This window comes from Bubalus bubalis, chromosome 3 (assembly GCF_019923935.1).
Source record: "Bubalus bubalis isolate 160015118507 breed Murrah chromosome 3, NDDB_SH_1, whole genome shotgun sequence".
Classification (NCBI taxonomy): domain Eukaryota; kingdom Metazoa; phylum Chordata; class Mammalia; order Artiodactyla; family Bovidae; genus Bubalus; species Bubalus bubalis.
The window spans coordinates 48,371,935-48,382,195 of record NC_059159.1 but is presented as its reverse complement, the minus strand read 5'-3'; the positions used below and the strand labels follow the sequence as shown (position 1 = coordinate 48,382,195).

The 10,261-nt window shown below is 43.3% G+C and overlaps 1 protein-coding gene across 2 annotated transcripts in view; it reads left to right on the top strand.

Annotated features, from left to right (window-relative positions):
* The first annotated feature begins 5,474 nt into the window (after positions 1-5,474).
* SLFN12 (schlafen family member 12) overlaps positions 5,475-10,261 on the top strand; it is a 32,804-nt gene continuing 28,017 nt past the window's right edge. Inside the window, exon 1 of one of the 2 annotated variants that reach the window (XM_045164954.1) lies at positions 5,475-5,922. The gene's annotated coding sequence lies outside the window, so the exon portion shown is untranslated. The remainder of the gene's footprint in view (positions 5,923-10,261) is intronic. The other variant, XM_045164953.1, reaches the window with a different exon arrangement.

Below are 10,261 nucleotides of genomic sequence, written 5' to 3'. Positions count from 1 at the left end.
CTCAGCCACACACATAGACATGTATCCATTCTCCCCCAAACCCCACTCCCATTCAATTACATTGAGCAGAGTTCCATGTGTTACACAACAGGTCTTTGTTGGTTATCCATTTTAAATATAGCAGCGTGTACATGTCCTTCCCAAAGTCCTTAACTATCCCTTTCCCTCAGCAACCATGAGTTCCTTTTCTAAGTCTGTGAGTCTCTGTTTTGTAAGTAAGTTCATTTGTATCATTTTTTTTTAAGAGTCCACATATAAGGGATGTCATATGATATTTCTCCTCTGTCTGGTTTATTTCACTCAGTATGACACTCTCTAGGTCCATCCATGTTGCTGCAAATGGCCTTACCCAAATATACTTCCGATCTATTCTGTGATTCATGGCAGCAACCGCATTTACAGTGAGTTTCATGTAGTTCTAAAGACCAGGATACAGTTGCCTTCCTACACTGGAGAATCTATATAACCAAAAATTCTACAGCACCTGTTTTTACGCTTTTTCTTTCTTCTGCCATCAACACACGGGGAACGGAGGGAGGCTCAAAATGCTTTGTTCAATTTCTTTTCTTTTTAGCAGGAAAAACCCCACCCATTTGCAATCTGAATGACCATAAGTTCTCTAGTTATCAGTGACATTGAGATTTTTAAGACCCATCTGATATTGTCTGAGCTCTCATTATGTGTAAATACAGAAAATTTGGTCTTTTCTCTAGTTTCCTTGCATTAAGATTTCTGAGAGTGCCAGAAATGCTTCCATGCTCTGCAGATCTCATTTAGTCCTCTCCTCTCACTTTTTGCTCTGAACTGCTATGTCAAGATTTCTGCTGGTTACCTCCTTGATTGACCCAACAACTCTTGCAAGCTCTGCCCCTTCCATGTTGCTCTGTATTCCAAGAAGAAAAAGATCTCTTCCTCTGTTTCCCAAGTTACATGAAATATCAGACCCTGATTTTAGCAAAACATAGTAAAAACTTGCTTAGAGTGAGAGGGAAATATTTTTAATTAGATATTAGATAGCACTGTGCCCAGAGTCCTTTGACCACAGGTTATCCTGATGGCTTTTTCCTCCTTATCCTCCTCCTCCTGCCATTTTTTTTCCCCCTGAAATATTTGAGAGTAAGTTGCAGACATAGTACTCCTTCCCTCATGGCTCAAACAGTAAAGAATCCACCTGCAAAGCAGGAGACCTGAGTTCAATCACTGGGTCTGGAAGATCCCTTGGAGAAGGGAATGGCAACCCACTCCAATATTCTTGCCTGGAGAATTCCATGGACAGAGGAGCCTGGCAGGCTATAGTCCATGGGGTCACAAAGTCAGACACTGAGCAACTAACAGTTTCATTTTTCACTAGTACTTTGGTGGTTATTTCTTAAGAATAAGGACATTCACAGTACAATAATCAAAACCAGTAAATTAAAACTGATACACTACTATGACCTAATGTATAGACCTTATTTGAGTTTTATGGCAAAAGAAAAAAATCTGGTCTGGGATACAATCTAGGAACACACATTATATTTGTGTTTCTTAATCTCCTTTAATCTGGAATGGTTCTCTAGTTCCCCAGTTCATGGGGTCACAAAGAGTTAGACACAACTGAAGCAACTTAGCACACACACATGCATACACTGGAAAAACCCAGAAAAGCTTAGTAACTCTATCACAGCAAGTTCTAAAATACAAGTTTAAAGAAGAGAGAGTTTCAGTATTACATAAACTACCCACAAGAACAGAAGAGGAAATCCTGCCTAAATAACTTTATGATGCTAGCATACTCTTGTTTTTAAATCCCTTTATTTTGCATATTTCTTCTAGCAATTTCCTGGATTTACATTTCTCTTGTTTTAAATTGAAGTATAGTTGGTTTACAATGTTGTGCTAGTTTCTTCCGTACAGCAAATTGATTCAGTTATATATGTATATGTATGCGTGTTGTGCTTAGTCGCTTGGTCGTGTTGTTTATCTATTTTATATATAGGAATGTGAAATTAATCCCCAACTCCTAATTTATCCCTCTCCTGCCCATTTCCTCTTTGGACTCTTTGCGACCCCATGGACTGTGGCTCTCCAGGCTCCTCTGTCCATGGGGATTCTCCAGGCAAGAATACTCAAGATGTAATTTATATATGTATATATATATATTCTTTTTCATATTCTTTTCTATTATATATATTGAATATAGTTTCTTGTGCTTATACAGTAGGTCCAGGTTGTTTATCTATTTTAGATATAGAAAGTGAAGGTGAAACTCGCTCAGTCATGTCCCACTCTTTGCGACCCCATGGACTATACAGTCCATGGAATTCTCTAGGCCAGAATACTGGAGTGGGTAGCCTTTCCCTTCTCCAGGGGATCTTCCCAACCCAGGGATCGAACCCAGGTCTCCCTCATTGCGGGTAAATTCTTTGCCAGCTGAGCCACAAGGGAAGCCGAAGAATACTGGAGTGGGTAGCCTATCCCTTCTCCAGCGGGTCTTCCCAACCCAGGAATCGAAACGGGGTCTCCTGCATTGCAGGCAGATTACCAACTGAGCTATCGGGAAAGCCCCTTTATATACAGAAGTGTGTAATTAATCTCCAACTCCTAATTTATCCCTCTTCTATCCACTTCCTCTTTGGAAACTGTAACATTGCTTTCTATGTCTATGAGCCTGTTTCTGTTTTGTAGACAAGTTTACATGTATTAACTTTTTAGATTCCACATATAAGTGATATCATATATTTGTCTTTCTCTGTCTGACTTACTTCACTTAATATGATAATCTCTAGGTCCATCCATGTTGCTGCAAATGGCATTATTTCATCCTTTTTTAAAAATGGGTGAGTAGTATTCATATATATATATATATGCCACATTTTCTTTATCCATCCATCTATCGATGGGATACTTAGGCTGCTTCTACCTCTTGGCTATTGTACATATTGCTGCTATGAACACTGGTTAGCATAATCTTGATAATCAGTTGGACAAGTAAAATCTGAGAGGAAAATTGCAGATCATCATCACTCAATGTCTAGATGAAAAAAATTCTAAATAAAATTTTAGCAAACCAAATCCAACAATATCTAAAAATGATAATACATCATGGCCAAGGTGATTTGAATCAGGAATTCATTTATTTTTTTCTTGTAGTTTTACTGAGATATAGTTGACACACAGCACTGTATCTAAATGAGGAATTTAATGTTCATTTTAGCACTAGAAAATCAATGAGAAAAATCATAGGATCAGCTGAATAGACGAGAAGGCTTCTAATACATTTTGGATATTCTTTCGTGATAAAGCCTCTTAGCAAATTAGAACTATGACCAAACTTTTGGGAAGTGATAAAAAGAGTTTATGAGAAAACACACAGCAAATAGTTTTCATGCTGAGAAACTACTGAGATATCCCCTTAAGATAGTGAACATAGGAAGAGTGCCTACTATCAACACTTATTCACTGCTTCCCAAGAGATTCTAGCTAATCCAGTTGAGCAGGAAAAATAGAAAATAGGTACTGAAAAGACTGACTATTGTTTTCTGGGTTCTTTTGGTGTTTTAGCTGAGTTGCTTGGCTTGCAGGGTCTTAGTTTCCAAACTAGGGATTGAACCTGGGCCTTAGCAATAAATGAAACCACTGAGTCCTAACCACTGGATCTCCAGGGAATTCCCTGATCGACTATGTTTTATTTATTTATTTTTGGCTGTACTGGGTCTTTGTTGCTGCATGGACTTTCTCTAGTTGCAGTGAGCAGGGGTTACTCTCTCACTGCAGCGCCGAGGGCTTCTCGTTGCGGTGGCTTCTCTTGTTGTGGAACACGGGCTCCAGGATCCACAGACTTCAGTAGTTGCGGCTCCAAAATCCACAGGCTTCAGTAATTGCGGCGTGTGGGCTCTGGAATACAGGCTCAGTAGTTGTGGCGTGTGGGCTTAGTTGCTTCGAGGCACGTGGGATCTTCCCAGGCCAGGGATTGAAGCTGTGTCCATTGCAAGGTGGATACTTTACCACTGAGCCATCAGGGAAGCCTATGTTTTCAAAAAGTGCAGAAAAATCATTAGAATAATAAGGAAGTGTGTCAATTTGCTGGTTGCAGAAATCTATGCATGTAAAGTAATTGTACTTATCAAACAGATAGAAAAAAATTTTCAATTTATTTTTGACTGTGCTGGGTCTTTGTTGTTGCACACATGTTTTTCTCTAGTTGAGGCAAGTAGGGGGCTACTTTTCATTGGATGCACAGTCTTCTCATCGCGGTGGCTTCTCTAGTTGCAGAGCATGGGGCTCTAGGCAAGGCGGCTCCATAGTTGCAACTCCCTGACTGCAATGCAGGCTCTGCAGTTGTGGCCCAAAGGCTTAGTTGCTCTGTGGCATGTGGGATCTTCCCAGACCAAGGATTGTCTCCTGCACTGGCAGGCGGATTCTTAGCCACTGTGCCACCAGGGATGTCCCCCCAAAATTATTTTTTAAAGATACTATCTAAAACTGCCTCAAAAATTAGGGACATAGGACTATCTGAAAAAAGGTGCGAGATCCTTCAGGAAAATTGTATGTAACTTTATTGTGAGACATTAAAGAAAATGTAATTAAGTATAGGATATATCATGTATCATGTATCAGGTCAGGGCTGGACGTCTTCCCCTGCTTGGACTGGGAAGCGCCTTAAAGAGCATAGGGAGAGGAAGTTGGGGATTATAGATTACAGATTACAGAAACTGTAATCTCGAGATGTCATTGTCTCCAAATGGATCTACAGATATTTGCAGCACAAATGAAAAAAGAAAAAGAAAAAAGTCTGAAAATAGCGTACGTTGGAAAGTGTTTAGAAAACTAGGAAAAGAAGCCTGAGAAGAACACACATACTATTGTTCCTTACTAAAGTGCATAACAAATTATCCCCAAACTCAGTTGCATAAAATAACCATACTCACAGATCCTGAGAGCCTGGAATCCGGGGATATGTTGTTCCATTCATTTTCAACTGGCTTGAAGGTTAGGGTTGGAATCCTCCGAAGGGTCAGTCTGCGGCTGATGGTAGGAGACGCCACGAACTCGGGGGTTCCTTAGGCATTCCTCCCTCCCTCTCTTCTTCCCGCCCTCTCCTTCATCTCTCTCTCTCTCCCGGTTTTAAAACACGGCTTCCGAGAGTTTCAAAGTCTGAGGGTTCCGATCACAGGTCTTAGACCGGCTGAGCTGCAGAAACGTCTATTACCATAATTACCATAAAAAAGCGGGCCTAAGAAAAGTATCAAGAAAATCGTATACCTTTGAGAGAAGCCAATGGAGCTGGCTTTGGACCGATCATCCCAGATGATCGGGAATTGTGTCTGAATCTGCCTCCGGATCTTCGCGCCACCCTCGTTTAGGTGCACAGACGGCTCTTACCCGGTCCCCAGCGGCGACTGGGCTTTAAGTCCAGGGGACACCGGTGCGGTTGGAACGAGGCGAGTACAGCTGGAAAGAGTCCCGAGTAGAAAGCCTGATACCCCTTCGCCTGTGATGAGCCAAATAAAGGACAGTCGAGCAAACGCTCAGGGTGGCTCCCGGCGCGTGGGGGACACTGCCTGACAAGCTGATTGGCTGCCGCGCTAACAGGCGGGAAGGGCCGCTGGAGGGCTGATGGAGACGCCGAGCCCGGAAGAAAGTGGACCTCGCCCGTTTCGTTTTCTTTGTTTCTTTAAGTGAGCTTCCTTCTTTTAGCCTTATCGTGCAGAATATCTTAGAAAGTACAGATAAACAGGCACAGAAGGAGAAATCTCCGGCCACCACTCAGACAATCACGTGTTTAAAGCCCAGGCGCTTCGCTCGCTAAGCTCGCTAAGTTTCGAGGGGCGGAGGCAGTGTCGTCACCATTGGCAGGATGTGCCGGCTCGCCTAGCGTTTACCAGCTCGCCTTTCAAACTGGGGACAAGGATCCTGGAAACTTCTGAGCAGCGCACCTGGGTAAGTTTGTCGCCCCCTCCCCGCCCCCCGCCCCCGCAGTTGCCAAACGGGCTTCCCTGGTGGCTCAGTTGGTAAAGAATCCGCCTGCAATGCAGGAGACCCCGGTTCGATTCCTGGGTTGGGAAAATCCCCTGGGGCAGGGATAGGCTACCCACTCCAGTATTCTTGAGCTTCCTTTGTGGAGACCTGGGTTCGATCCTTGGGTTGGGAAGATCCCCTGGAGAAGGGACAGGGTACCCACTCCAGTATTCTTTTTGTTTTGTTTTGTTTTTTCTTCTTCTCCCCCCCCCCCCCAGTATTCTTGAGCTTCCCCTATGGAGGCCGGGCTTCCCTGGTGGCTTAGAGGGTAAAGTGTCTGCCTACAATGCAGGACACCTGGGTTCCATCCCTAGGTCGGGAAGATCCCCTGGGGAAGGAAATGGCAACCCACTCCAGTACTCTTGCCTGGAAAATCTGAAAATCCGATGGACTGAGAAGCCTGGTAGGCTACAGTCCATGGGGTCGCAAAGAGTCGGATATGACTGAGCGACTTCACTATGGAGGCCTGGGTTTGATCCCTGGGTTGGGAAGATCCCCTGAAGAAGGAATAGGCTATCCACTCCAGTATTCTGGCCTAGAAAATTCCATGGACTGTGTAGTCCATGGGGTGGCAAAAAGAGAGATGACTGAGCGACTTTAACTTTCACTACTGCCACATATTTGAACCTCGGCTTCTTATCTAAGCCTAATCGAGCAGCCCCCAACCCTTTTTGACACCTTTCTTTTAAAGAAAGACAATTTTACCACCACCATGGTGGGGATGGGGGTGGGGTGAGGGGGTGTGATTTTGGCAGTAATTCGAGTGATGGGGAGCAGCACGTGAAACTTCCCTCGCTGGCCAGCAGCTCACTTCCTGCTGTGCCCCACCCCACCCGAACCCCGACCCCTGCCCCTGGCCTAACGGACCTCGGACAGGTACCTGGTCTAGTCCACGGGCTACCTGTTACTCTCATTACTGCCCAAAGCGGCACAACCCCACCCAGCCCGCTCCTGGGCGGACTCTGGCCCGCTGTTCCCTCGAGTCTGAGTCTTGGCTCAGTAACTCCTGTCTCGTTAGCTGCTGAGGCTGCTAAGTCGCTTCAGTCGTGTCCGACTCTGTGCGACACCATAGACGGCAGCCTACAAGGCTCCCCGGTCCCTGGGATTCTCTAGGCAAGAGTACTGGAGTGCGTTGCCATTGCCTTCTCTCTCTCGGTAGCAACATCTACCAAAACCCTACAGATTGTTAAGGACTTGGGATCCGGACACTTGGGAGCTTGAGGTCAGGGCTGGATGTCTTCCCCTGCATGGGCCTAGGGAGAGAAAGTTGGGGTCTTAGCAGCAGCATATCACAGGGAGGGAGGAAGGGCAAGGGATATGTCAGGCATGAGGGGAGTTAGGGTTCTGTGAGTAAAAATGTGGCTGGCAGTCACTGGTGAACTGTCTTCTAAATCCAGAAAGAGAAACCAAGCCCTTAGTGCTTTGCCAGTTTATAATCTAAAAGGGAGTAGGGAGAAGAAGAACTACACCCTTTTAAACTAAATGCAAAGTGCTAAAGGAGAAGGCCAAATAATGCACCATATGCTTGTGGTCTGTGATTTGTGTGTGTGTGTGTATGTGTGTGTATTTGGCACCTTGGTTTTTATTTCTCAGGAGTTAGTTCCTGTCACTTCTGGCTCACCTTTCTGTGCAGTTACCACCAACCTGCATTCTGGCATAACTAAGGAGATGTGAATGCCATCCCATTGCCCATTAAAAATAGCCAACAACTCAGGTTAAATCCCCAATCCAGGTCAGATAGAATTTTCCCCCAAGTCTTAAGTGTGGAAGATTTAAAAAACAACTCACCTGTAAAACTAGATCCAAGGTTCCAGGTGAGGTCAATGCTTTTTAGGCTGTTAGGGATTTGGTAGGCTTCAGTTCCCAGCATATCTAAGGACTGTGCCTCCACCACCTAAAGGCAGTGGTTTTGAACTGTAGAAAGTTCTCCATAGTTACCGAGTTGGACTGGCATGGCCAGGATGTCATGCTCACCCACAAGCCCTGGGTCCTTTCTCTATATGGTGTCTCAGTTCCAGCTTCCATGGGTTCCAGGTTGCCCAGCAGGATGAGAAGGCATCCTCCTTAAGCACTTTGGGGATGAGACAGTACATATGGTGAGTGAACCAGTACATATGGTGAGTGAACCAGAAGGGTTCACCAGTGCTAGGGCCTGATGCAGAGGGTGTTAAGGTTGGGAGGAAAGGTGAGAGGACTCTAGATGCAGAAGCTACAAGAAGACTGGGAGGCAGGGACTTCTTGGCAGGGCTTATATTACAGAAGATACTAGGACTGGGACTCTGTTCTTAGGCATGAGTAGAACTGATTCTCCCTTTGGGATAGAGATGCAGAATCTTTTCTGTCAGGTCAGCAGGAAATGTGGACCTGTGTTTGAGGCAGCCCTCATGTCTAAGAAATATGAAGAAACTGGGTCTAAAGAATACTAGTTGTACTGCAATATTATGGAGAAAGCATAGGATGGCAGGCATACATATCTCTCTCTGCTCTTTTCTTTTTCTTTTATTAATTTATTTTAATGATTTTATTTAAAATTTTTTATTTGAGTATATTTAGTTATATATTTGAGTATAATTTGAGTATAATTAATATAATATACTCAAAGTATATTTGAGTATAATTAATCGACAATGCTGTGTTTGTTTCAGGTGTACAGCAAAGTGACTCCCTTATACATGTATCTATTCTTTTCAAATTTTTTTCCCATTTAGGTTATTACAGAATATTGAGCAGAGTTCCCTGTACGTACAAATACAGTAGGTCTTTGCTGGTTATCTGTTTATGCAACATCAAGACTGTTATTAAGGGTTATAATTTTTTTTTCACTTTTGAGAATGACTATTTTTTTAATTTAAATTTATTTGTTTTAATTGGAGGCTAATTACTTTACGATATTGTATTGGTTTTGCCATACATCAACATGAATCCGCCACGGGTGTACACGTGTTCCCAATCCTGAAACCCCTCCCACCTCCCTCCCCATACCATCCCTCTGGGTCATCCCAGTGCACCAGCCCCAAGCATCCTGTATCCTGCATCGAACCTGGACTGGCGATTCATTTCTTATATGATATTATACATGTTTCAATGCCATTCTCCCAAATCATCCCACCCTCTCCCTCTCCCACAGTCCAAAAGACTGTTCTATACATCTGTGTCTCTTTTGCTGTCTCACATACAGGGTTATCGTTACCATCTTTCTAAATTCCATATATATGCGTTAGTATACTGTATTGGTGTTTTTCTTTCTGGCTTACTTTGTATAATCAGCTCCAGTTTCATCCACCTCATTAGAACTGATTCAAATGTATTCTTTTTAATGGCTGAGTAATACTCCATTGTGTATATGTACCACAGCTTTCTTATCCATTCATCTGCTGATGGACATCTAGGTTGCTTCCATGCCCTGGCTATTAGAAACAGTGCTGGAATGAACATTGGGGTACACGTGTCTCTTTCAGTTCTGGTTTCCTTGGTATGTATGCCCAGCAGTGGGATTGCTGGGTCATAAGGCAGTTCTATTTCCAGTTTTTTAAGGAATCTCCACACTGTTCTCCATAGTGGCTGTACTAGTTTGCATTCCCACCAACAGTGTAAGAGGGTTCCCTTTTCTCCACACCCTCTCCAGCATTTATTGCTTGTAGACTTTTGGATTGCAGCCATTCTGACTGGCGTGAAATGGTACCTCATTGTGGTTTTGATTTGCATTTCTCTGATAATGAGTGATGTTGAGCATCTTTTCATGTGTTTGTTAGCCATCTGTATGTCTTCTTTGGAGAAATGTCTGTTTAGTTCTTGGGCCCATTTTTTGATTGGGTCATTTATTTTTCTGGAATTGAGCTGCAGGAGTTGCTTGTATATTTTTTAGATTAGTTGTTTGTCAGTTGCTTCATTTGCTATTATTTTCTCCCATTCTGAAGGCTGCCTTTTCCCCTTGCTTATAGTTTCTTTTGTTGTGCAGAAGCTTTTAATTTTGATTAGGTCCCATTTGTTTATTTTTGCTCTTATTTCCAATATTCTGGGAGGTGGGTCATAGAGGGTCCTGCTGTGATGTATGTTGGATAGTGTTTTGCCTATGTTCTCCTCTAAGAGTTTTATAGTTTCTGGTCTTACGTTTAGATTTTTAATCCATTTTGAGTTTATTTTTGTGTATGGTGTTAGAAAGTGTTCTAGTTTCATTCTTTTACAAGTGGTTGACCAGTTTTCCCAGCACCACTTGTTAAAGAGATTATCTTTTCTCCATTGTATATTCTTGCCTCCTTTG